At 37.3% G+C, this 27602-nt stretch overlaps 1 long non-coding RNA gene across 1 annotated transcript; it reads right to left on the minus strand.

The window, feature by feature from the left end:
- Nucleotides 1-6112: 6112 nt before the first annotated feature.
- On the minus strand, nucleotides 6113-26606 carry LOC118251978 (uncharacterized). Its single transcript, XR_004780003.2, has 6 exons — nucleotides 26396-26606; nucleotides 26240-26311; nucleotides 25896-25950; nucleotides 15768-15966; nucleotides 13339-13522; nucleotides 6113-7095 (listed from the first exon to the last, which is right to left on the minus strand). It is a non-coding gene; the product is annotated as an uncharacterized LOC118251978 (long non-coding RNA).
- Nucleotides 26607-27602: the final 996 nt, after the last annotated feature.

The following is a 27602-nucleotide window of genomic DNA, read 5'->3' on the forward strand; positions in this document are numbered from 1 at the left end:
TTCGGCTCATTGTCATTGGGCTGCTGCAATGAAGCATAGAGTGCCTGCTTTGAAACTTGATTAAAACAATTCATTAAAAGTAAGGCAACTAATCAGAACACAAGAGTTGTCTTCATAGGGTTAGAAAAGTTCATTAGTGCCCCCACTATGAAAAACAGGAGCGGGAAAAAGAAAGAAGCAGGAGAGAGAAAGAGAGTCTCCTCCTCCTCCTTCTCCTCTTTCCCCCCTTCCGAACCCCTCTCTCCCCTCATTTTCTAGCTGTTATCTAGGGGCTGGGGAGCCACCGTCCTTCCACAGAGCTTTAATTGGTTTGCTCTGGTCCTCCAGCATCATCCCAAAGCCTTCGTTTTATATTGTTGGTCATTACAGTTTGGTGCCACTTTTTCTCCTCTTCTTAAATAATGCTGTCGAGCACAGGTTTACTCCTGATTTCACCTCTCTCCCCCAGAAATACAAATTTCGTTATATAAATGCCATTCTTCATAAAATCATAAGAAATAACAAGAAAGCGCATCTCAGTCTACTTTTAAAGTAAATGTTTGGCTTGTTTATTTATTTATTTATTTATTTATTTATTTTTATTGTTATTTTCTCCCAAATCTCCTCCAATTTAATTTTTAACCAAAAAAATAAAAACATTTGAAATTGAAAATTGTTTAGAATTTGTCAAAACAAAGCAGTACTAGCAAGCATAATTTATGCTTTTAAATCGCCAGAAAAATGTTCAAATTTGTCATTTTCATTCTCAACAAATTTCTTTTCAATTTCAAAAATGGAAACAGCTCCAAATAAATCAGTGTATTTTGGCCAAGCTGTGTTTTTAACTCTTCAGTTCTGATTGACCTATCTGAATCTCATCGAAATAGGTACCTGAGCCTGAATATGATCTTTCTACAAAGCCTAATTAAAATAAAAATCCTTCACACAAGTGCAGCAGCTGCTTTCTAGCACTCCTGTGCAGTGTTTGAGGATGGAAGGGGCTGCTGCAGGTCTGGCACATCATGTCGACTGTTTGCAGAGGTACGTTAGCTCCTAATCTTAACAGGTAAATAGCAGTAAATTCACAGAGCCTATTTCACCGGTGTTAATGTTCTTGTGAATAGTAATAGCGGAGCACCGCTCCAGACATCCTTCAGGAGGGCTGTGATTTACGTGCCAAGGGAAAGGTCTATTCTCTTTGTTCAATATAAACCATAAACAAAATTCTTCCAAATGACTATTATGAAAAGTAGCTTCACAATATTGCATGAATCTTTCCACATCCTATATCTTATCTAAAGTTTATGCATGGAAGATGGACTACTTGTATTGCAGGAACTCTATAGATTATCTCCATTACCGATTAAAGAGGCTGTCTTTTTCTGCGCTTTGTGCCTACCCATTTGTTACCTCCTTAAATGAGTGAAGGGCCTTTTGATTACAGGGTTCTTTGCTCAGGAAACCACCATATTTGCAAACACAAATGCATATATACACTCTAATGAATAATGAAGGTTATTTATTGCTTGTGCTTGAAATAATGGTTGATTTTGGAGTGCCTTTCATAAAACCCACATCAGAAAGTGTGTTATGTCCTGACATTTTCATTGCAGTTCAAGTAAAATAGTCCTCGGAAATTGTCTTGCTACCAAATTGCAATCATAAAGGCATGGCTTCAGACTCTGAGAATCACTTCAGATTGTGAACTTCTGGATAATATATAACATAAAGAGTTTAATTGAATCAGCCAGTTGGGTTTTTGCCCAGAAAAGTAGAAATTTAAATGCTGATGCAGCTTTAGCTTCCAATGACACCAGTCAGCACTCCTTAGATTGGATTGTAAATAATCTTATTTGAGGATATGCAGTATGATAGGAATATACTTGTCTGTAAACTTGCTAGCAAAAGTAATTAAATAATTCCATTGTGTACTAAGACATATGAAAAATCACTGACCCCAAAGAAAGATTTGATAAGTATTTACCAGCAGCTAGAAGAAAATAGTGACTTTTTAACAACTCTTGTCTTATTTCAGAGTTGCGAGGACAAAGGAAAACAAAATAATAAATCAACACTCAGCAACAGTGAGATCTGTGTCTGACCCTCTTTGAAGATATTTGTGGCAAACATCTTTCAGTCCACTTGGATGGCAATGAGAATCCACTGTCTGAATGAAAGCTTGATTCATATCCCAGTGTTTAAAAGTTCATCTTTCTGAACTGGTGTTCTGAACATCTCAGATGAGCTTTTCCAGTCTTCAAATACATGTGATAGAAAAATAGATACAAATAGATCTCCCACAAGATCCATCATAAGGTATCGAATCCGTTCAAGATTAAAATAAAAAGGGAAACTGGTCGGCACTCTTTGTTGAAAGCAAATTTCACAAATTTCTCAAAATTATTTATTTTCCAAAGGTATTGCAATTGTTTGATGAGAAATTCAAAAAGTAGAGCAACTAAAAACTGCACCTTTAAACAACTGCAACCTCTTTAATACTTTCTTTTGCCTTTAGTTTCAGAGACAATGGGAAAATTAAAATGAACTGAAATAACTAAAGGGTAAATAGAAGATCGTAAAGCAACAGTTCAAAAAAGTGTAAATATTGGTTCTGTTTATAAAATATGATGCTGCAAATATTAAGGATTTTCTTTTGTTTTTAAACACTGTAAAATAAAGTTACAACATTCACCTACATTTTTTCAAGAAAGCAAAAACCTGAGTTAAAGCTTTACATGAAATATTACTATTGTATCCTGATCTGAAAGTTCATTGAGGTGGTTATTCTATGTAAGAGGCATCTGATCTGAAAGACCTGAAGGGAAAAAAAGAAAAAAGAAAAAAAAAAAAAAAAGGTTTCCATTACCTTAGTCAGAGATAGCTTAGTTAAGATGGGAGATGGTCACCCTTTTCATTGTAGCTGCTAGTGTGTAGGAAAGCTAAAGAATTTGTGTTAAGTGTGAATTAAGAATTCAAGCGTCAGATGTTCTTGTTTCCCTACCAATACTACAAAGCTTAAAAGCTACAGCTGCCTTCATCCATTCTGCTTCATGCTGTAGTAACATTAGTCCATGCAAATTCAGTCATGTATGTCCGACAGGATCACTAAATTGGTTCCACTGGATCTCTAACTAAAGAATTTGAAAAAATCTCAGGCTTTTCACAGAATGACGCAGATTTCCTCTAAGACCTTCCAGCATGGGTATTGCGCTGCCAAAATTGTTGTCTATGGAAAAGTTATGAGTTAGATACTGTTGACTTGTAATTTTAAAGATCGTGTTTCACCTAGATGTATAAGAGTGGAAACATAGATTTAGTCAAATTCCAGTTGGAGTCATCTTCACTTCCTAGCACAGTTAGCCACAGTTACTGAGTATTACAAAACAAAAACTTCATTCTACTTGGAAAATGGCTCCCTGTTGTCAAAGCCAAGAATATGTGTCTTTGGGACACATTTACTCTTTTTTCCTTATCTTTATTTTCATTAAAATGTAAGAAAATAGCTGTTTGTCCCTACTCAAACTTTTTGTTTTTGAAAACTGCAGTGAGAGCTCTCAAGATATCTCATCAAGCTTCATTGTATAATACCTTTATTTTATTTCCCCACACAGTCTTTCTGTTTGTTTTCCCGTTGCATGTTTCTTCACAGTGATTAGCACTATGCCTACAAGGAAATCATCCGTAGCTGATGCAAACCTCAGTGCACTTGTTTCACCCAGCTGAAGATGTGACCAAGCATGTCTTTCACCATAAACATTCAGGATGCCTCAAAATATATTAAATTTGCTAAATAAAATATAGATGCATCTTTTTTTTTTTTTTTTTTCCAGCTATCTTACTGAAAACTTCTGAGGGCTGAAAACCTAATATACAATGATAATTTGCCTAGGTCACCTTGTTTACCATTCTAGGTAAAGGCTACCTGGCCTGGGCTGTATGACTGCAGTGTATTCATTCTCAGATGTCAGCTGGAACCACAAAGTTAGAGAGACATTACACCAATTCTGCATTTTTTTCCATGTGTACTATCTTCACCTGCCCCTGTAATACTGACCTTCATTTTGCCACAGGTCTGTATCAAAAGTAGGTAAGCCAGGATGGAGAGCCAGCACCCCTGTTTCTCCCCAAAACGTATTAGCCACCAGACCTACATCAGCTCCAAAAAATGTGAATATGCATCCAAAATCAACTTTGCAGATGGATTTTGCTTCCATTAAGTTCCACAGTGGAAAAAAAAAAAAGAAAAGAAAAGAAAAAAAAAAAGCCATACATAGGGTTTAATGTAATTATGGTCATACAGCACTTGGAAGAAAAAAAAAAAAAGGAAAAAAAAAAACACTTCATATTTGGATTTATGGAATTATTTTACTGAAAAAGAATTACGTTACATATTTAAATCCCTGGTGGCTACTAATGTTTTATTAAATACAGTGTAAATCCAGCTGCGACCATGCAATAAAACCTCCAAGGGGCAAAAAAAAGAGTGTTTTATATCTGATTTTTGCATGCAACAACTTGGTCTCCTGAATACTGCCCATATGCCATTATGCTCTCCTTGACATTTATCTTTAATAGGGGCTCAACGTACTGAACCCCTGCTTAAATGTACACAATGATCAGGGTAAGATTACGCACCACTTATAAAATTTCATATATCTGGTCCACTCACAAAACAAAACCTTGTGCTAAGCTATTATACAAATGTATTTACTTTTAGTTACTTAATACAATACATAGAAAGTCAGTTTGTAGTAAGAGAAGTACAGACAGTCACCCATAGTAATTAGCTGGAGAGTAAATCCATTTGGTTTTTTGCTTTTTTTTTTTTTTTTTTTTGTCCTCAGGACATGCATTTTCACTGTCATGTGCTCAGGGTTTGAGAGGTTTACATTACATAAAATTAGGACTATATAAACTATGAGCTTCATCTGTTTTCTAATGTGATTGCCCCTTCCCTCAAACAGAGTAGCCTAATTGATAGCCTCCATTGTATGCAATGCACGTCAATAAATACTGAACATGAATGTGAATCAATATTGTGTTAGTACTGGGATTAAGAAAGCTATTTTCTCTTTTTTTTTTTTTTTTTTTTTCCAGAAGAGATGAATATGAGTAAAAAAAAATGAGTGTTTGTCTGAAATTCTGCCTGGGGATTTGGTTTTACATTTCCCTGTAGGAGCACATCAGAAGACACCCTGGGCCCTAGGACTTTGGCCTAACGTGAACATTACAAGCAAACACCTCAGCAGACTGCTGGAAAGGACAGTCCTTTGCATTAAAAATACAGCTGCAGTTGCAGAAGCAAAGAGATTTGGCTTCTGATATCTTTTCTTTTTCAAGCCACAAATTAGAGGACAATTTATGAGAGTCTAGACAATAATTTATAGGACCGGTATTGACTGCTCTTGACCCCGTGTGTTATTTTGCAGTCTAAACAATGCCAAATCACTTAGATGACCCAACACCATGCCAAAATCCATAGACACTTGATATATATTACACAAATTTTTAAAACACGGCAAAAAACCCACAACCCAGTGATAAATGATCACATTATTTTAGACCAGTTCTTGCAAATGCACAGCAGCACAAGAGCTTCTGCAAGTCTCTAAGGTTTGGGGAAATGAGGACTGGAAAAAAAAAAGTATATAATGTTAGGGGCTGTTAGCCATTAGATCAAAGTTAGGATCTAAGCCCAGAAAGACAGGAGCTTACTAAAATGCTCTAGACCAGTCATTGCCCATAAACACTCACGTGCTTCAGATGTAAGCTAGACTACTTGCAAAAGTGCTTGACATCATTTTACGTGCCCTCGGGGGACCCTCCTCTGATTTCCAAGGGGTCAGAACTCGTTATCCCAACAACGGTGACAGGTTGGTGCAGAAACCCATAGCATCCCCCTGCCAATTCCAGCAGCTGATTCCTGCCTGGCACTTACTGCTTGCTTTCAGGCCGAGGGCAGTTGTTTCTGTTTTGTTTTGTTTTGTTTTGTTTCTTCCATTTTTTTTCTTTTTTTTTTTTTTTTTTAACCCAAAAGCATGTAAATCAAAAGAAGTAGATCTTAAATCTAAGATCTTTAAGAAACCTAGGAATTTAAAGTAAAATTTTCCAGAAACATTTAACTATACTATCACCTCCAAAGACCTATTCTTCAAAAGGGCTCAACACTAATGTAAATACCAAGGTTAATGGCCAAATTCTCTAAGGAGCTAAATACTCCAGGGCTGGGGCAATATTCAGCTTTGTGAGGGCTAATGTTTAGATTGAATATGTTCATCACCAGAGAATTTATTTGGGAGGCAGGAAAACTTTGGTATAAATCCTTTTTGTCCCATTTGTTTTTTTTTTACAGAAGTGAAATCTAAGTCAACTACATCTGAAAAGACTGCCTGAACCACAGGTCTTTGTAAGAAAAAGTTCTTTTTCAGTATTTCCATTGTAACTATTATTTTAAACAGAACATTTTTATTAGAGGAGAAGCTGGGACATGTGTCCCCCATTTTACTGCCCTAGTTGCTTGGTTCCCATACTTCCTTTAGCTGATTTTTTTTAATTTTTTTACCTGCACAGAAATAAATTTATTTTTATTTATTCCCAAGCCATATGTGTATGGGTATTTCTATACTGAAAATTAGAAAAAAACTTTTAATTAAATATATTTGGATGTATATATGCATGCATATTTATAAATGTAAATATGCATTTGCAGAGACTGTATGTTGAGTATACATAAATGCATAACATGCAGCAGAGAAAAATCATTGTACCAACCTCTTAAAAATGCGCTGCATTTCTTGCAACTATATTTATTTGTCTTTATCCATAGGAAATGAAACATACCATATTTTAAGAACATACTATGCAGATTTTTTCCAGTAGCAGCAAACTGTTTCTACACAACTACTTACACTAGATGAATTATCATTTTCCTAGCTTGAATCTACAACAGTTAATTTAAATGGTGACTTGTGGAGAATGTATGGCTAAATCAAGTCTTCAGTTGGAGGGCTCAGCTTAATTTTCTGTGGCATTTTGTGTCACAATATGTCACATCAGTGTGGCTGCATGGGTGGATGGGATACTCTTAAAGAAGGCATCACTCTTAAATGGGTTTTGCTGAAAAGCCAAACAAACAACAACAACAAAAAATGTTAATGAACTGAATCACCATGTGTCAATCTGTTTTTATGGTTAATTACTGTACCAGTTGAGGATTTGGGGGAGAAAAGAGGACACAGATTTGCACTGAACACACATTTCATATGAACCTTTTGAACTGCAATCTGCACTGACAACCGCTCTTAACCTAGAGTACTATCCCAAAGTATCTTGGGACATTAACAAGCCTGCAAATCCTCCCCCCCCTCCCCGCCCCCTTTTTTTTCTTTTTTTTTTCTTTTTTTTGCATTTGCCTCCCACCCCTTTTCCCTTTGTTGCTATAGTAAAAATGTTTCTACTTTTCTACATCTGTCTGCTGTTGCCAACAAAACACTGGAGAACAGGAGGTGATCTTTCTGTTTTCGTTCCAGCAGCCTGGCCCTGAATGAGTTTAATCGGCTGAGAAACATGACTGAAAAGGGCTTTGCTACCCTTTCTAACTTCACTGTGCTCAGGCTTTCTGTAGCCTAGAGAGTGACACCCTATGCCTTATTTCACTGTGGATTATTTAGAATGCTTCAATAGTGACTTGTCAATGTGGTCCAGGATAGATCAAGGCAAAACCTCCGACAAGAAAACAGCAATGCGAATATGATGTGACTGACTGCTGCACAATGGGCTAATACCTCTTAATTTGGACTTTTAGCAATCGTTTACCATCCCTATGCCCTTGAAGATTCCAAATCCACTCTTACAGAGAAGAAAAAAGTCCTTTGCTTTTTCGTCCCTCTTCCCTCTCTCTTCCCCCCCCCCCCATAACTCGAGTGTATCAATCAATGTCTCCGTATGCATTTAATAGCTTTATTTCAAAGCACTTTACTCTTAAAAGCACCTCTCACCAAGGCATGCTATTGAAATACTGTGCAGGTGTAATTAAATGAGCCAAATTTTGGCCCTTGACTGCATTCCTGTTCTCTCTTTGGCATTAGAACCGCAAGATGATGTTTGGTCATTTCTTACCTCTAGGTAGAACTGATTTGGGGTTTCTCTCTCTCTTTTTTTTTTTTAATTAAAAAAAATAATTAAAGTGAAATTAATTGGTTAAAGGTTAATAGATGTAGAGATTGACACCCTTACTAAAAGTACTCCACCTGAAATGACAGTGTAGGAGCCTTAATATATTGCTAGATAGTTATGCCTGTACTACACCCAGGAGTAATATGGCCAGGGCATCACTGAATGCCAAGTATCCTGTGACTTTGCTGTGGAGACTGCTTCAAAGTTATTCAGTTACTCATGGATACTGTGATTGCATTTCTTATATTCACTAAGAACTGGAGTGAAACTACACATTTATTTCACATGGGAAGTTTTCGCACAATGGTTTTTGCTCACTTCAATAGCTAGGGAAACAGTTCAAAAATAGCATTTCAGAACATCAGTGTGAATAAATTTCCTCTTTGATATTATTTCTATTCTTGATCAGGCACTTTCTATTAACACTTGTCTGCACGAAACTTTGCCCACAAAAAAAAAAAAAGCTGCAGGAGAGCCTTGTGGATGCTCATGCACATATATTTTCACCAAAAGGGTTAGGAGGTCAGTTGAAAGCTCTTTGCAATACGGGTGTCATCCAATGAAGACAGAGAAATGTAGCTATGCATCTTAATCAGGCATCATGAATAGGAAATACTTAAAGCAACAGTCATGGTGGATAGTCTGTCGTTAGTCCACAAGCTGAAGTCAGACCACACAAACCACATGCCAAGTACTTTTGAGCCATGATCATATTTGTGAAAATTTCAATTTGTCAATAGGTAAGTCACAAGGAGAAAAAAAAAATAAAAAGGTATGAATTTATCAGATAAATTGTTCACAATGGATAGAGTGCAGAACTCCAACCTGGGATAGTATTAAACCTAATGACCTCAAGGTGAAGGGCTGGAGAATCCATAACCAATCACCTCTGAATTCAGTGTACTGAACTGTCTATTTGAAAATTAAACAAAGACCCAGCTGTAGTAATTGTATCACCTTACGTACTTAAAGTAATTTCCCCAGCTCAGCTCAATATCAGGAGAAACAAATGGAGAAATTACTTGTTGTGTCACTTCTCTTCTCTAAGGCTTTATATCTACTCATTTTTGTCCTCAGCGCTTTCCTACTGCTCTTCACTAAAACATTGCAAAGTTCCATAGAACAGGCAATAAAATGCACAGATGGCTGAGCCAACAGAAATGAAACTAAAACTAAGACCTTCGCACAAATGTGAAAAGGTGAGACAAAAAAAAACAAAAAAAACAAAAAAAACACCTTTGCATAGCTGTTTTCCTTAAGCATTAGTCCATTTTGGCTACACTGGAGTTACTGAAAAAAAATGTATTTATTTTCCAGATCACTGTGAGAATAAAATTACTTTATGTTTTTTAATTAAAAAAAAGAAAAAAAAAAAAAGAAAATAATACTTGCTATGACTGGTATCAGTAATCAGGAAGTGGAATAAACATTACCCTCTAATTCTATGTGGTTATTGACTGACTAAAATCACAGTCTGCCCCTGAATCGGCCAAGAGTGCAGTTCCACTCCTCTGCAGATAACATTGGCTGCTTGAAGAAGGGGTTTCATTCAGGCTGCTCAGGCTTAGTGCCTTCTTAGGCACTAAGCAGGCCTTTCAAATCCGTGGAGAAGGTTGGATTTGAAAGCCCCTTCTTGCCCCAAGCCTCTGGGAGGGGTCCATGGTTTGGTCCACATGAGCTGCTTCTGGATGATATCCCATTTGTATTGCTGCCACCTGTCTAAAGAAAATGTGAGATGCCTCAAGGACCCCAAACCCAGCAGGGCAGCAGGGCTAAAGAAAACAGACTGATTCACAACCTATGGAAAAACAAAGTCATTTCTGATGCATCCTACTTCGCCCCAGCAGTTTGGCTTTGAGACCATTTCTGTATCTGTCAACCTCTCCCACCCTAGTGGAACAGAATAACAAAGCCAAATTCTGCTAAATATGCCGTTGTCTTTTTGGACCAGAACTAGTTCCCTTGTCTTGTCTCTATGAATCTGTAGTCCTTTCTACCTTGACTGAGCCATGTTCTCAGCCAGGGTAAGCCAGTGAAGATCCACAGAAGTTCAATGAACACTTATTGATTTACAACACCTGAAACACTGTCAGAAGGCATAATTATGATAATGGTAGCCTAAAACAAAACAAAACAAACAAAAAAAACAATCTCTCTATTAGCATGAAGATGGATTTAGTTGGATTCTGATTTTTCAGACTCTTATTTTTCCATCATGTTCCAAGCTAATAAGTGATTTAAACCAGAACAGAACTGGTTTTAAATTCTCCTTCAAGATGAAAAATAACTCTCTCAACTAATTGTGCTTATGTTACCTCCTTCAGCAGCAATTATCTGGTTTCATCCCAACCTTCCTGCTTACCCATAATTACCATCTCCTTTGACATGGTTAACTAAAAGCAAGTATTAATATGGATTTAACGTTGTTTCAGAAATTGGTGGAGCACCGAGGGTGCCAATGACCCTAATTCCACTTTGTACTAAAAATGTGTTGATCTGTGGTTTTTGGCTGCTGCTTGAATTTGACTTGAAGGTTGAAAGTAAACATATCACTCAAGTGCATGGTGCATGAATTAAGGTCTTTCTGTCACCAGCCTCTGCTTTTTTTCCCCTACTCCTTGGGTTAGGCACCCCATAACCCCCCCTTTCCCCTTTCCTCTCATGGGACCCTGGGGAAATATTTCTCTTGACATGAACTCCTGCGTGACTAACACCTGCATTTCTTCCAGTGCACATTTCCATGGGGAAGTTCTGCTTTCTTCGTCTTTTTTTTTTTTTTTTTTTCTCCTCTCCAGAAAATATTTCTCTAAGAATGATCAGATTTTCCTAGCCACTCCACACAGAGACCTGTTGCATTTCCAACAGCGGAAAGCACATTGCTTGACTTTGAATTCCCTTTGGCCAGGAGATCATCTTCCAAAAATGTGTGCTTTAAATGAACAAGGTCTATTTTTAATATGCAATATTATGGGTTGTGATGGAATTGGAGACTTAGCAAAACCAGGTTTTTCTGCCTCTCAGAATAATAATAAAACCTAATGTGGCAAATTTCTCTTGGCTTCCAGATATTAGAATGCATTCAACACATCTTTGACAAGTTTACACCTCCAAGGGTTTGCTGCATCAAAAATCTCCTTCTTAGTGGATGCAGTTTTTAACAGCAAAAAGGACCTTTGTTTGTTATAGTTTGAACCAGTTCCCTGAACAAAATAAAGCTAAGCTGTAAAATAACTTTTCTCAGCATAACTGTCTACACGAGGGCTTTTACTGGCATAAATATATTGGTCAGGGTGTATGTTGGGGGGGATTGCTCTTTTTTTTTTTTATTTTTTACACACATAACTGACATCTTTATTCTGGGGAACAAAATTAAGTGTAAACCAAGCATTACTGTCTATAGCATTTTCTTGGGGTCAGGGTTTCCAGGGAATAATAGAAGGAGAAAGCTTCCTAAAGACATATCTTTGTGGAGTAGGGATAGGGGGTTCCAATTTACTAGTCTTCATCTTATTGAGGGCAATAATTTCCCTGAAGACTTTATTGGCAGGGTATCACTGCAGAAAACGTTTGCTGCCGGCAACCCTATTATTTTCCATGAGAAATACAGTCCCGTGAGAAAGCACGTTCTCACTCTATTTCTGTGGGAAACACCAGGAGAAGAAGAATTCCAAATCCCGCGAGACCAAGCAACTGGAAACAACACCAGAAGCCCTCTTGTTTGTGTAACTTATTGCAAAAATATCAAAGGGGGGGAAGAACATGTTTTCATAAAATTTTCACTTTGCAAGAGCTCAGTTTAGAAAAAAAAAGAAAAAAAAGAAAAAAAAAAGATTTATATTTGACAGCCCAAAATCCCAAGGATGCTCAGTCTATTTCAGTTGTCAATTTATGATCTTTAAAACATTTTTAAAATTGACTGAACCTTAACTACATCCTACCTCATCTTGTACTAGCCAAGTTTTACAGATGCCATCTTAAAAATCAATTCAAAGAACAGCCATAAACTTGAAAGCTTCCTATTTGAAGTGTATATGGCAGAATGCAATTTTGTTTAATTTTAATTGACAGAGATGTCAGCCTAAGAGAATATTTTAGAATATTAGTAGGAACAGTAAACTCATGCCTTGACACTTTTATGATATAATGGTATAATTCTCGGGAAAAAAAATCACCACTGTCAGGATTTACACAAAAGCAGTGCATGTTTTACTTTTTCCTCAGTAAAGGAGTTATAAATGTATTACTAATTACACAATTACTTTATTATGTAGAGCCAGTAATAAAACCCTTGATGTACACTCAGCAAGGTTAGTTTCATTAAAAAAAAAAAAAAAGCATTTTTTAAAATTAGTATTACAGTTTTTCAGGTGAGGTTTCAGCCTGTGTGATGTAGTTCAGCTGCTTGCTCTCTAAGTTTCGCAAAACAAAAAGCATGTTTACAAGGCTTATATGTTCCTAAGGAGACAAATCTTCAAATGGTGTAAACCTGCTATCACTACCTATTTGTGCAAGCTCGGAATCAGGCTTGAAGAAACATGATCAATTACTGCAAAAGATTGAAATGTGTAAGACATAAATGAATGACTTAAAACAAGCTACTCATGCCCTGTGTCCAGATGAAATGGAAGTAAATAGGAATAGGAAACTTTCTTTCCCCTTTCCAGTTTTGGGACTGGTCAAATTCTGAACCTGCTGCTTTTTGTAAAAGTCCACAAAACCAAAAACTGAGTTCTCACTCCCCTGTTTTGGGAGCAGATAAAGTTCCGCCCCAGACTGCACCCTGTTGTCTCTCTCTGCACTGCTGTTGTATAGAAAATTCCCAGGCAACAAGAAAAGCGATGCAAAGGCAAAGTGAACAACTTGGCACTGCTGTACAACAAGAACACATGCTCCCTAACTCTTCAAGGTCTGATCGAGCAAAGCAATTAAATATGCACATGAGTATATGCACTTTAAGCAGAAGAGTAATCCCTTTGACTTTAAAGAATTACTCGCTTAAAGTTTAGTGCCCTGCTGTATTGGGACCTAACCTCCAAAGCAAAGTATGGCAGAGATTTAGTGACTAATTACAGCCTGTAGATGGACAAGCCAGTTGGGTTAAACAAGAATTGGCCCAAACCTTTGCCCTTCTCCAAAAACAAATCTGAATAAAGGTCAAAAGAGTTTGGTTAAGGATGTACTTACCAAACTTTCAGACCTTTTGAGAACTATCCTCCACTAGTAAAGGCTCTCACATTGTATCCCTCCGGGAGTCCCATAGGCGTAGTCGGTTGTAAACTCATTTTCCTATATGGTCAGGCACGCGTGTGGTGGGGAGGAATGAATGACAATGTAGTACGGCCAAAGCTGGTGTCCTGTGACCATGGAGCTTTTAATATGGAGGCAACGGAATCAGGATTAAGAATTGCAGCTGCTAAGATGCTAAACCCCACATACAGCTCCTATGGCTCAGATGTTATCAAGCGTAAAATCTTTTGAATAAAGCCTTACATGGGGGCACCATTGTAAACTGCTTTCTCAGTTAAAGCCTTCACATAGCGGTAAGAGGGAAAAGGTTGTATTTTGCTATATTATTTTCAGTAATATGTCAAAGGCCACTGAAATCAATTCCCATTACTTTTAAAGGACTTTCCATAGTAAAAATAATGCCCAGTAAAATCACTATAATGAAACTGCTGTTTAAAGTATCCCAGTCCTCTAAGGATGACCAGCAACTAATCTTCCACGAGACAACATTGTAGAAATTCCAGACTTCCACCATAGAAGCACAAGCCGGACAGGTTTCAGCTCTGAAGGAGTTGGTGTGATTTTTCAATAGTTTATGCTATAGTCTCTGTGCATGTTTGCTTATATCTAATTCAGATACAATCTATTATATCTAATATATCTAATTCACGGACACAAAATTTTTATCTCAGCACTGTCACTAACTAGGTCTGTGGCCATGAACAAGTCCTCATCTAGGAAATGGCATGTGGAGAATGACCCAGTTAACATTGTACTCCAGTTGGGAAAAAATAAATGATAGAAGTAACAGTTATTTAGAAAATAGAAACAGGATTTCTCTGTCCCACAGACAAAAGTTCTAGGAAATCCAGGTAAAGGTTCACCAACTCACCATCAGGGATGTAACATTAATCTGTTTTATTAGAATTCTTTTAGATTTACACAGCAATGTGAAGCTGTCTAAATTTATCTCTAAGTAACAGAGAATAAAATTCCATGACAGAAAACTTCACCTATACAGAACAGCATAGTAGAGATTATGTATCATGGAAAACCATAAGACAAAAACAAGACAGCCTTCAGTATTTTTTGCTTAAATATTCTTGACCTTTTTGATGTTCACATTCTTGGCAAACGTATAGAATTTCATCCTATGCACAAATAGCAATAGCTTTTTCAGTTTGAATGGATTTATACAGTTTTGTTGACTAAGGAAAAACAGCCAAAAAGAAAATCAAGACCACGGGTTTTCAAGAGTGAGACCACAGTGTATAAGGAACCTCTGTAATGAGCAGCATAACACAAACACCAATTGCTGACTCCATGAAAAGTTAAACTTGCTGCAACCACATGGGTGGAAACACCACCAACAAGAGGAGACATTATGAGAGAAAAGAAATGGACTGGCAAGAGAAATAGGATGACTGGAGATGCAGAGATTTAAGAAGTGCTAAGAGGAAACAAGGAACTGATTTTTTTTTCTTTATTTATTTTGTGGAAGAAATGGGTGGGAAAATAAAAGTCTCCCCCGTCAGATTTGTCCCTCCGTATTCAAAACAGGCACCTGGCCCCTATGAAGGATTAACTGCCTGCTTGTAAAATGCCATGTTTTGATATTAAGCCATTTTTAGCTGCAAGTTGGCCAAGCAATGTGTGTACTTCTGCCACCCTATAACTCAGCCATAACTTCTATCGTGCTCTGAAGAAAGCACCACACCTGGATTGGCATCTTCCATGCCAGCATACAGCCCTCTGAGATTTGCATTGAGTTTAGGGGATTATCGCACCTTCATATGCAGGCTTTGAAACAAAAAGTAAAAATAGTCATCACTAAAGCAGTATAGCAATGCTTTGTGCAGCTGAAAAACAACAGTGGAAATGGTAGGTGGCACTCCTTTCTCAGGAGCTATTTTTAAATGTATCTTGTATATTTCTGGACAGTATGAAAAGTTTCGGTCCATGTTATTGACTAATAGAGTATAAAACCTCAGGTTTGATCAAAAAAATTAACTCATTTTTGTAATCCCTAAAAGAGCTTCAAAAACACTACAAATGACCAAATAAATGCTTTTTTCTTTGATTCTCCAGAATGTTAATATAGCTTACTAGATAGAGACCTGAATCAAAACCTGTTGAAGTCAATGAAAGCATTTTCATTGCCTTCAATGAAAGCTGCATTTGGCCTAAAAATGATCCATTAGGTGAGGTGAACTTTCCCACCAAGTACTAGTCAGATCTAATTTTAAAAGTATTCAGTTGGAAATCATCATTCATCCTTCTGGATAGTGTAAAGAAAAAGGCTTCTTCACTGTTAGGCTCAGACCCACTAGGTTTAAGACCTACCATTGGACTTACCACATTTGGCTATCAGCAGTTGAATAACCTACCTTTCATGACTTTTGTCTTCTACATCAAACAAAATCAAACTCTTTGGGTTTGGAGATGGGTTGGCTGTAGGTTTTTCTCACATTGGTGTCTTACCCTCTTTTACTGGCTCGGAATTTCTTTAGTTAATGCTGTCATTATGGATGCTGGACAGTCAAAGCCTTCCTAAGTAATATCAACATTACAGCATTTTCTGGTAACCTGAAAGGAAAAGAAATGGAAAAAAAAAGAAAAAAAATATGTTAATATATAGCATGAGATTTTAAAGTAAACAATAATGAGAATGTTTTGTATAAATGTATAAAACAACGCACTTTCTGAAATCTGTAAGAAAACCTGATTTGGCCAAAAGTTTTAACGTAGATTATCTGTTAGCTTCAGTTTCTAACAAACCACGTTATGAGATCATGTCTCTGTCTCATCTATCAGCCAGTTTCAATTCTGATGACAGGAGGAGGAGGAAAAAACTTTGCATAGTTACTTGTATTTTGCTTTTGCTTCCAAGCAATGTTGTGGGAGGCTCACATTATACAGATAAAACAAGTACACTGCTGAGTGAATACACATAAGCCAAGATAAATTTATTTTTCCATGATGATCACATCACAGTAGATGTGGAGACTTAGTTATGAAGCCAAGGTTTTGGGAATGGTCATGTAATCTGAAAGGGCCAGCCACCTAGCAGTTCCCATTTTCCTTGAAAGGCTGTGAGACTCACTGAGACTGTGTAGAAAAACTGAAGCAGTTCATAGCCCAAAGAGGAAAATCTCTCCACACAATGAACTTGAAAATATTTTTCTACATCCTTATGGGCTTGCACATTCAAAGCCTGCTGCAAATATTGCTAGTCAAAAGGGATTTCCAATGGAGCTAAGATGCCTGCCTTCTCCAGCTCCTGTTCACCCTAGATTACTGTGCTCCACAAAGATTTCTACTGTCTTCTACAAGGGCATATGGCTCTGCTCCACCAAATTCATCCCAAAATCTAATTCAAACCCAAATCATGGCTCAACTCTAGAAAGAGGGAAGCCCAAAGAAAAAGTTAAAAATGAGGAGACCACCAAATTTTATTCCAGCTGACCAATGGTCTATCACTAGTATTCTCAGTGACTCTGGACAAGTCACTTCTTTTCCCATACCTCAGTTTCCTCAGCATTAAGTTGTATTGACTTCCACTGTGGATCAGTACCAGATTTGCAGATGAAAGTCACTATAAAATACACAGGTTGTTTTTGCTTATTAACAGGATACCAAAAGTTGTAGACAATAGTAGACCACAGCAACAGGAAGCATGTGGGAGGCCAAAAGAATAAAGTAGATAAATTGGGTCACTTAAACAATAGAAATAGAAAAACTTTCCTTCATTTTTACTTGATACTGGAGGTTCTTTACGCGCTGTATCGACAACATAGTATTTTTCAGTGTCATCTCTTCATTAAAGAGTCGTTTTAAAGGCAGTTGATGGGTTCTAGTATTATACTATTCATCTAATAAAAGTATTCATTAGTTTATACATCATATTCTTTTTCCTGCTGGTCTGGTAATCCTTAAATATGATGTCCCAAAGGTACTGATTGTGATCTCATATCAGTACATATTAGTAAATCCATTAAAGTTAATAGGTTATTGTCCATTGATGTAAGAAAATCAAGGCTAATGAGGCTACTTGAGTATGCAAGAATTACAGGATCGGAACCTACTGTCATTTAATATTTTGGAAGGTTATGTGTTTTTTCAAGATAGGACATAACTTTCCTTAACATAGCTTTCAATAGAGGTGCATTAGCGTCTAGTGGCAGTAGAGGTGATATATTGTATTGCTAATTTAAAGGATTATGCATGAAAAGTGAATATATTGCAATAATTATGAAGTCTTGTTTGACTTCACTTTTCCACAAGTGTACTTTGTCATGCTTTAAGTACATTGTGGACTTGAAAAGCAAAGTCAAGATGCTGTAAATCGGGGTGAAATAAAAATCTTGTTAGCATATTTTAAGAGCAGATTTAGGTTTGGAATATTTTCCATGTGATTGCCATTATTACTGTATTTATATCTGAGCAATGCCTCTATTTGATTGCGAGCATGTGTGAGTTTGTGTGTGCATGTGTGTGCAGAAGGGGTCATGACATTTATTAAAGCAGTCAATAAGGCATGCATAGGACAGGCATCTAACCCTGGAATATATTTATATTTATACCCATTTCTGATATGGAAACTAGAGAGGAAAAATCAATTGGAATCTAACATTTCATTGTCCTTCACCTTGACTCTTTGGTTTAAAGTAAGCAGTTAAAGAATAAACATTGCTGGAGATAAATAAATAAATAAATAGATGGAAAAGCCACTCTCTAACATTATTAGGACTTCCAAAGTAAATAAAAAGTGGTAGAGCTGAGAGCAAATTGCTGCAGTGGTGCCAGGGAGAATCCTGATTTTAGCACCACTGTACCAAATTTGTCATTTAGGAAAGCTCTTGTTCCCTTTATTGAGTTCCACTGTAGTGAACAATTTCTGTCTGCATCCCTCGTGTGTCCTTTTGGTTTATTATCTTTCACTGCGAATTGAGCATCCACAATCAGTTTCACAGGAAGCCTAATTTCACACACTGCTTATACATATGATGAGGACTTCCCTCCTCCTCCCCCCTCCCCCCCTCCCCTTCCCCATCCCTTCTCCCAATGTTCTTATCAAATGAAGAATTGTGGATAAGGGTTAGGTGCAGATAAACATGAGTGTAGCACTTCCAGAAAGGTCATGATCCCCCCATAAGGTGCTTCTTGTTATGCCTGACCTTCAGATTTTCATCATCAGCCCGCCTGACAACTTAATAATGCAGAGGTGCAGGATTCATTTCTCCCCTCTGAGAGAGCCAGTACGGGACGCCCTTTTCCCTGATTATTTCCCTGCACTCCCGGCTGCCCTTTATAAGCCAACCAGAACTCCATCAATCATGCTCTTCTCTCCTTTCCTCCTCAGCCCCCAGTCCTGAAAGCTCGCAAGCTGTAATGTCCCCTTTTGTCTTGTGCTGCTACCCAGCTACAACAACAGAAAAGAATCCCTGCTTGAAAACACCCTTAGCAGGCAGCAATCCACTTTCCTATTAAAAAGAGAGAGTCGTTCACTTTTCCTCCACCCGGACTGTATTATCTTGCAGAATAACTTCTCGTGGGCTCTGCTAACTGTCAAAGGAGGGAAGAAATTTAAGCTGAAATCAGAAGTTTTGATTTCATTTTATTTGTTCTTTTTCTTCTGATTTCCTTTTTTATCTTTTCCTTCTTGTTCTTGTATTTGTTTACCTATAGGTTAATAATAATCAAGTGAAGAAAAAAAAAAGAAAAAAAAACACTTTGCTAATTATTCCTTCTCTCTTTTATTCTTTTTCCCTTTTTTTTCTTTTTTTTTTTTTCTTTTCTTCTGAAAATAAAAGAGAAACAAAGACTTGATATATTCAGGGTATTAAGCATGTCAGTTAATGGACTGAAATTACAGAAAAGTTCAGAAGAAAGTCTTCTTGGGATAGGAAGATATTGATTCAGATCAGATTTTAAAGGCTGCAATAAACTTGTGTTATAAAATATGAATTCATTTCACCCCAGCCTTCCTAGTGCTTTTTCAGCCAATGATTCCTAGAGTGAAAACGGGATGATAACACACCATGAGCATCTGGTGAGAGCGAAGTACAGTATGTTCCCTGACAGAGCAGGGATATGCCAAGGCCATCTCCTATCGCCTAAAGCAGCTGCCATTTGTACCTCCAAGAGGGGAAGTATCCCCTGGTAAGCTACAGCTCAGCTGGGTATGCAAGCTACGCTGTACCCAGCAAGCAAGCTCAGATTCTACCCTGCCCAGTGGCAGCAGGATGCAAATCTGTGCCCAGCTGGATAGAGAAGATAATGCGATAGCCCAGCTCACCCATTAAGGCACTGTGCTGGAGCTGTAAGAATAAATAAATAAATAACAGAGCTGCATGAAGCACCATAAAACCACTCATTTGCCAAATATCAACATTGTGGCTGAAATTAAGTTTTCCTAACTCCCCCTGTGCCTGGATGCACTCAGATAGCGCTGGTGCATGAGAAAGGCTGAACTCATGGCTGTTTGTTTTTCAAGTGAACCACCACCTTGGCGTGGAGAGCAAAAACTTGTTTAAAAGCAGAGAAAACAGCCCCAGTGCCATTCAGTCTTCCAAATATGTATTGTGGGAATAATTGGGAGGCCCCTGAATAATGTTTTACCATCTGAATTATTTCATACGTCGCAGGTTTGGAAAATCCCAACACAGAATCAGAGCTTGTAGTGAAATGTGGAATCGCATTTACTAGTTGTGAAAGCTAAATATCTCTTCAGAGCCTTCTTTTTCTTAATAATAATAGTAAAAAGAAATCTCTCTGTGCAGATCTTCTTTCAAACTAATAACATGTCAAAGATTGCAAACTGCCATCAGAAGAGAGCTGGAAAGACTAGCAAATATTCAGGAGGTGCAAGAATAGGGAATTTGTCCTAAATCCCATTGATTAGTCAATTAGTGTCGCTTTTGCCTCCAGCGTGCTTTGGACAAAATCCCAAAAGATCATCTGGTTCATTTTCAGGCTTTTCTCCATTTCAGTCAATGACCTAAGAAGAAGTCCAAAGAACATCTTAGAAAGACCAGAAAACATGAGTCAAAAACAAAGAGTTGAAAAAAGCTTAGGAAGCAGATGAAAGAAGAAGGAATAAGAGATGGGAAGGATAAAGCACAACAGAGAAAAGAGAAAGATCATTCTGAGATGCTGGTGAAGAAAAATAGATGAGTGATAATGATCTAGGGGTGGGGGAGAACCTGTCTGAGGGGGAGAGGCAGGTTTGGACGGCAAAGGGAAGCACAAATGAAGCAGAAAAACAGGAAGGAAAGCAAAGAAAACTTGCAGATACAGAGGAAAAGCAGCAGGAAATCTGCAGTACCCAGTATCCTTTCTTGACCACTAGACACAGGAAATCACACTTCAAAAGAACAGCCAAGAACGTGGGACCTGATAAGAGTGATAAAGATGCCATTGCTACCAGATCAAAGTGTTGGAGGGAGGTGATAGAAGGAGGAAAAGCAAAGGAATAAAGCGTAAAAAGTCAATTTTAAAGCAGGGTGGATTTTTTTATTTTTTAACTTCATCCTAAAATGTGCCCAGCTTGAGTCTCTAAGTGGGGAAGGGGACTCCCTGGGATATTAAAACCATTCCCAAGCCAAGCTCCATTTAAGCTTCACAAACTACAAATGCAAATGCAAATCCCTTGCTTGGCACCTCCTCTTCATTTCAGCCTACATCAGCTGCAGCAGTGATGCCAGTGACTGTCCACAGCCCTTTGGCAAGGCTTTCCTAGCAGTCCCTCACCTGGGACCCAGGCTGCTCTTCTCCCCTCCAGCCCCCGAGCTCAGCACTCACAGGGGCAGCACTAGGAGCTGCCATGGTCCTTGGGTGGCATCTTCATGTGGCACCAGATCAATGAGGTAGTGAAGGACACACGGGGTCGGGTCAGTCCTTCGACTGGAATTTCCCTCGGTGAAACACTGGTTTTATAGGGAGGAGGGAGATTGTCCTCTACTGACATTTGCCAAGGGAAAATGAGGAATAGTTTGGATCTGGACCAGAGGGCCATGGCTACATCCAAGCCCTTGCAAATTGACTTGGCAAGAGAGGATTCTCTCGAGGAGCGAGGAAAACCAGAGAGATGTCAGTCAGAGAAGTAAACACCATATGCTTGTCTCACAGCATCTGACGGTAGTGAAGTGGACAGAGCAGAGAGGCTGGCAGATCTGAGAAATAGGGCAGTGTAAATCAAGACACATTCTCCTTCCTTTGCTTCCCAGAGGAGTTCCACAGGCATAAGCAGTGTATTCCTCCTAAATCCAGGAGCTATTCAGAGCTGATTGGTGTTTTCCATACTGATTATTTACGCTAAGCCTCGACTGAATGAACTGTAGGTTACGGAGAGGTGACTTTTTTTTGAAATGTATGAGATAAATCCTTCTTCGTCTAGAGGGCAAAGAGTTAGTGGGAGAAGGGAGAGACTACAGAACCATTTAATATGCTGTGTTTGGTTTTAAATTAACAAAATCTTCTTCAGATATATTTTTTTTCTTCCTCAGTACTGAAAATTTGGTGGGTAAAGCTTGTGCAATAGTTTCAATTTTCTTAGGAAAATATTGTCATTTGACTCATGTGGGGTTAGTGGGGGAGGGATGGCGGGGGGAGGAGAAGCCCTTCCCTGATGTTCCTTTGCTCTTCTTTTCTACCTGCTGCATTCTCCTTTTCCACCTATCGTCTCCTTCAGTTGAAAATTGTATCATGGACACAACTCCCTCTCTAGCCTTCTCCAGACAAGCTATTAAGGAGCAGAGACCGACTGTAGAGACGCCAGTGAGACTCCAGTGCCCGAGCAGATCTCATTCCTTAAGTCCATCAGTAATTACCCATGTGGCATTCAGCCCATCAAGTTGCCATTGTTTTAAAAATTGGTTTTAGGCACTCTGAAAGCTTTTTGAAAACATAGAGCAAAGATTATAGCTATGGAAATAAACAGCTGAGAAGCCAGCCTACAGACAAAAAATGTAGGCTGTTGATAAGACAAGTTGATGAGAAAGGAAAAAACTTGCTAGAAAAAAAAAAAAAAAAGATTGAACTTCAAGTTCGAGCAAAAGCTTCTAAAATGTGTAATGTTGTATTAACTTATCCCAGACATATTTTGACAGCTATAAGAGGAAATAGCTGAATTAGAAGTTTTACAAGTGTAATCTCTGACAGGTTTTACACCAAATATTTACTTTTTTTATTCATCAGGTTAATAAACTCATAACCTCCTCTTGCGCTGGTCATTTCCTGATGAGATCCAATTTTCTCCTGTCTATCTGGCTGCAACATGCCTGTGTGTTCAAAGCAAGTTTTGAACACAGGTATATCTTCAGAGCCACCATTCAGCTTGGAGGAGGTAGAACTCACATGGAAATCAATGGGAGATTTACTTGCATGAGAATTGCAAATCTGAGCTATTTTGGACTGTCATTCTGTTCAGCAAAGCTTTCTATTCCTCTCGTTGGCTCAAACCAAGAGTTTTCTGCCTTTTAGGTTATGAATAGGCAAGCTTTTTGAACCTGAACTGTTCTGTCTCATTTCTCTAGAAAATTAATATTAAGAGTACAAAATTTCCTGTGCTTCTTCCCTTCATATATAACACGTATGTAATGCACAAAATAAGTCTAGCTGTTTGGGTAAATAATACCAGCATGACTTAGAAATGACCTTCTTGGACACGGATTTTCTTTTGTCTGATAACCCATGTTCTCTCAGAGTCAAATATTATAAATCTACTAATTTACTGTAGTAAGAGTACAGCAGTATTTGTGAGCAAGTGAATAGTAAGCAAATATAGAATAAGCTAAAAAGGAGAATTACAATAAATAAATAATTTGTCTGTACACTTAATAGCTAGTTCAAAAATGAGAAGCTTTTTCAGGGAAAAATAAAAGACTGTAAAATAAAATTTTTGTAATAAGATTCTGAGCCATAAACAATAACACATAGAAATATATTTTTTGTTTAAATACACTAAAGGTTCAATCATAATGAAGTTTTTTACATCAAATGTAATACAATGACTCTTCTTTACTGCTTTCTATTTTTGATTTACTATTTTTATCTTAAAATAATACTCATGACCAAAGACATATGAAAAATCTATATTTTGTCATCGTATTATTTTTATATTCTTTTTAATGACATGGTATAAAAATCATATTCTAATAAAGGACACCTGTAGCATAAATACGCTAAGACACTTTTATATCAATGGCAAAAATCTGTAGTCATTTAATACCCTAATAAGATGGATAAGAGCTCAAAAATAGCTTCAGGGGAGTAACCCTTGTGCTAAATTAACAAAAATTAATATTAACTTCTGAAATATGTGATAGAAAATCTTTAATGTAAAACCCCCAAAGTATTCATTCAAAAAGATGTATCAGTTCTTAACCCAACTCAAATGCAAATGGTCATTTTCATCTGCAAAATATTTTCACAGGAATAATCATTACATTTAGTGAAAAGTTGAACAAAAGATCATGTCAGAATTAAGATTTGTGTGGAAAGAGCACACTACCTGAAACTGAAATATCAATTTCATTAAATCCTCTTTATCTCATTCTGCTACAGACCTTCCTCCTTGTTTCTGCCTGAAAAACTGCACCCAGCTTCCCCGTGTCCCAGCTCAGTGATCAGTACCACTACATGGTCAAAGATTTAAAATTTTTTTGGTGGGAGCAGATGAAGAACTTTATTTCTCCACCTTCTTAGCCAATATGTTCCAACTTGGGTCTCTTTCAGTAAACAAACGCATATTTTAGTGTTTTGTGGTTGCTGTTTTTTTTTTTTTTTTTTTTTTTAAGGAAAGCAAAACTAGCAGAAAACAGTTTTTCTCTTTCTAATAATGCGTTGGTTTAGTTTTTAATATTCCATATTAAAGAGGCAGAAAAATATTTTTTTGAACTTCAAATACATTTTCCAATCAGTTTTTAATTACTTCACTCTGCTACTCCACTGCAAATCCTAACACCTCCCAGTGTGATTGTTTCCTGCTAACAGAGACATTTTGCAGACAGATTGAGTGTCAATATTATTAGCAGCAAATTATTCACGTTGCGTGAATAGCCTTATAATCCTTATTTACTGTGAATATTCAGGAACCTATTGTTTTTAAAATAATAACTTTTAATAAGCTCTGAGGATTCTAATGACATTTTATTAATGCTATCAAGGTTTTAGGGCAGCAGAGATAAAAATGTTATTCTTCTGATTCAATGAATTACAGTGACAACAATACCAAGTTTGTCCCTAAAATGGTAAAGACAGCAGAAAACATATGTAGCAACCTTGCGTCCATGCTATCCGGTGCTAGTGCTTGTCTGCCTGTGTGGTACTTAGATAAAGGTAGGGAACGAGTAGTTGTATCAAGTAGTTTGCTACTAAAATAGCCTTTCACTGTTTATTTTCCAGCTAAGTCAATTAGGCAAGGTGGTGCATCAACATTCAGTATGTGCTGATTTCAGATATATTGGCAGGCTTTTAAATAAACACCAATGAAAGGAGTATACATCTGTTAAAAAAAAAAAAAAAAGCAAAAAAAAAAAAAAGCAAGCTCTTAGGGAAATAAATACTAAAGATGGCATGCTATTACCCAAAAACACAGGAATTGGAAGACTGCTTTGTTGTCTCAGTATTTTTTCTGCAGATGACTTCATTTCCCAAATAGTGTTGTTGGTGGTTTTTTTTTTTTTTTTAAACACAAAACTTTAAGCTTTCTCACAATGTTGTCTTATTTGAATGCATGCATAAATAAATTCTGATCATCTGCTTCAAATCTAACTTTATGTGAAAGAATAAAGAAGTAGTTTTAAGCTTTCTAATTAAAACACTGAGACCTTCCCCATTAAATGACTCCAGTTTTACGCCGACCTGTATGCTGCTATAATTCAAAGAACCTGCTTGTCCCAATTCAGCTCAAGGTTTATACAAATTGTTGAGGTAGGCATTGGAAATGTATTTTTGTTAAGGACAAGCCCTGAGTGGAATTATTCTCTGCAAACAAGTTGAGGATGTGAGGATAAAGTAGAAGGAGAAAGTGAAGTGTTCAAGGTCAGAGGAAAAAAATTTCAAGATAAAGAATAAAACCTGGAGACCCTAAATCCCAGGTCAGCACTCTACCCACTGCTTCTATAAATCAACAATTATCTCAGCGTGTAACCTAAATAACATTTTAGATGCCTTTGGTCCACAAGTTGATGCCTACCTGTACCTCCATCTTTTTATCTCCCCAGCTTAAAACTTGTCTGATTAGTCAGAGCTTGATTTCATGGATTCGTTCCTGCCACATTACAAAGGGTTAAGAGTTGAAGTCCACCAGAACAATGACTTTTGTAGACAGCATTTCTCCTCCTCATCCCCCCAGACTCTGCTTTAATAAACACTTGATTGGTTGGCTTAAAAATTAACCATATGGTGCTGTTTGTAAGATATAGACTCAAGACTCAGGAAGGGCATGATCTATTTAGCCTGTCTGGGCAAATGATTTCAGTGTTTCAGTGTTAACATCACAGTCAACTTACTGTCGTCAGTGGAGCATGAGCAGGAGAAGACTAGGTAACTTCTTAAACCACAGACCTAAAAATAAAGAAATTAAATCATTTTAAGAAGTCATCTGATGACTGAAGACAGAAACAGTGTGAAGAGTCATGGGTGCATTGATTTGTCTCCAGCGGCAAAGATTGCATTATTCAAGTCCATTCACCATCACTTATTAATTGTACAGTCACTGAAACTGAGTGAACTATAGCATTTGTTAACACCCATCTTAATTCAGAACATTTGTTTCACCCATGCCTTACTATTTGCAAACATGCAGGCAAGTAGGTTTTGTTCAGATAAAGATTTAGGGAATGAATATTCCTACCAGGAAAGAGGCTATTTTCTCACAAAGGTAGTCTTGCATGTATTAAATATTTGACATTCCTTCTTTTCTGGCCTAAAAAAAAAAAAAAGTAAAAAAAAAAGTTATACTAATCCAATCAAGAGTAAGAAAGAATAACATTTGATCTACATTACTAACCATCCACCAATTAAAAATCCTGAGCATTATGAAGATGAAAAGTTTACACGATGAAATATCCCAGTGTACAGCCATGCAAATAATTACTGAAAAAGAATCAATTTTTTAAAAAGCTGGATGTAAGCAGAAAATATATTCATCCCCAAAGTCTCTGTAATATGAATAATTTAAGCAACTCGAGTAAGCAATATTAGACATTCTTTGCAATGTCACTGAAATCATAGAAATGGTAGTCAGAAATCTTCTGTAGTCTTCTGAGTCTGTGACCCATGGGAAGTCATGGTACCTCTGGGTGACCCATGAGTTTGTCTGTCTGTAAAACAGGTATTTTAAATAATATGAATCTAATCACACTGCTGTTCTCAGTACAGTATATTTGGGAAGTGTTCTCAGATCACTGGATAAAAGTGCTATATTAGTTCAAACAATGATGATTATTATCTTTCAGGGATTTTTATCCTCAGTGAAAAGCAAAAAGAATTACTGGCCAATTTTGTCTAGTAAATGCTGAATACTTGGAATGCTTCCTGTTCATAGTCATTCTGTGGCTTTCCTGTGTCTGACTTATGTTTATCTTCATTAAGTGGAATAATGCAAGTCAAAATAGCTACAAGTAAACTGTCTGCTGGATAGGGAACAGTTGTTAGTTCATGGGAAATGGATCGTAAAAAATGTGCTCCTTTGACTTTAGAAAAGAGCTCTAAATTGATCCATTTCCAGTTCAAAGCTCCTTAAAACATACTGAGCAATCTCACCTGATGTTTCATCACCATCATCACGTCTTTCTAGTTCAACAGGGGATGGATTACTCTGAAAGTTTTTGTCTCGATCAAAGTTCACCAGAAAGTCCTGATTCACAGGGGAAGGCAGGGAGAGCATCTCTTATACTTACTGGAAGCCCGTCCGAATAAGCAATTGTCCTGGGTTCTTTGAACTTTGGAAGAGGTGGAGATGCAGTCATATAGAAGATGAACTGCTTCCCTTGAAGGAGCACAGCACATATCTGTGCAGATTGATGGAGTCATAAGTCACTTGAAGCTAACCTGGGTACAGCCTGAGGTAAAGCTGAAAGCTAAAGTCATTCCAGGTGGGCTGGTGGAAGGAAAAAACAAATCCTAGACATTCACATATGAGGTCGTAACTTCTGTTCCATTGAAGCCCATGTATAAATATTTTAGATTTATATTTTAGAAGTTTTAAGCCTCTC

This window comes from Cygnus atratus, chromosome 11 (genome assembly GCF_013377495.2).
Source record: "Cygnus atratus isolate AKBS03 ecotype Queensland, Australia chromosome 11, CAtr_DNAZoo_HiC_assembly, whole genome shotgun sequence".
NCBI classification, from domain to species: Eukaryota; Metazoa; Chordata; class Aves; order Anseriformes; family Anatidae; genus Cygnus; species Cygnus atratus.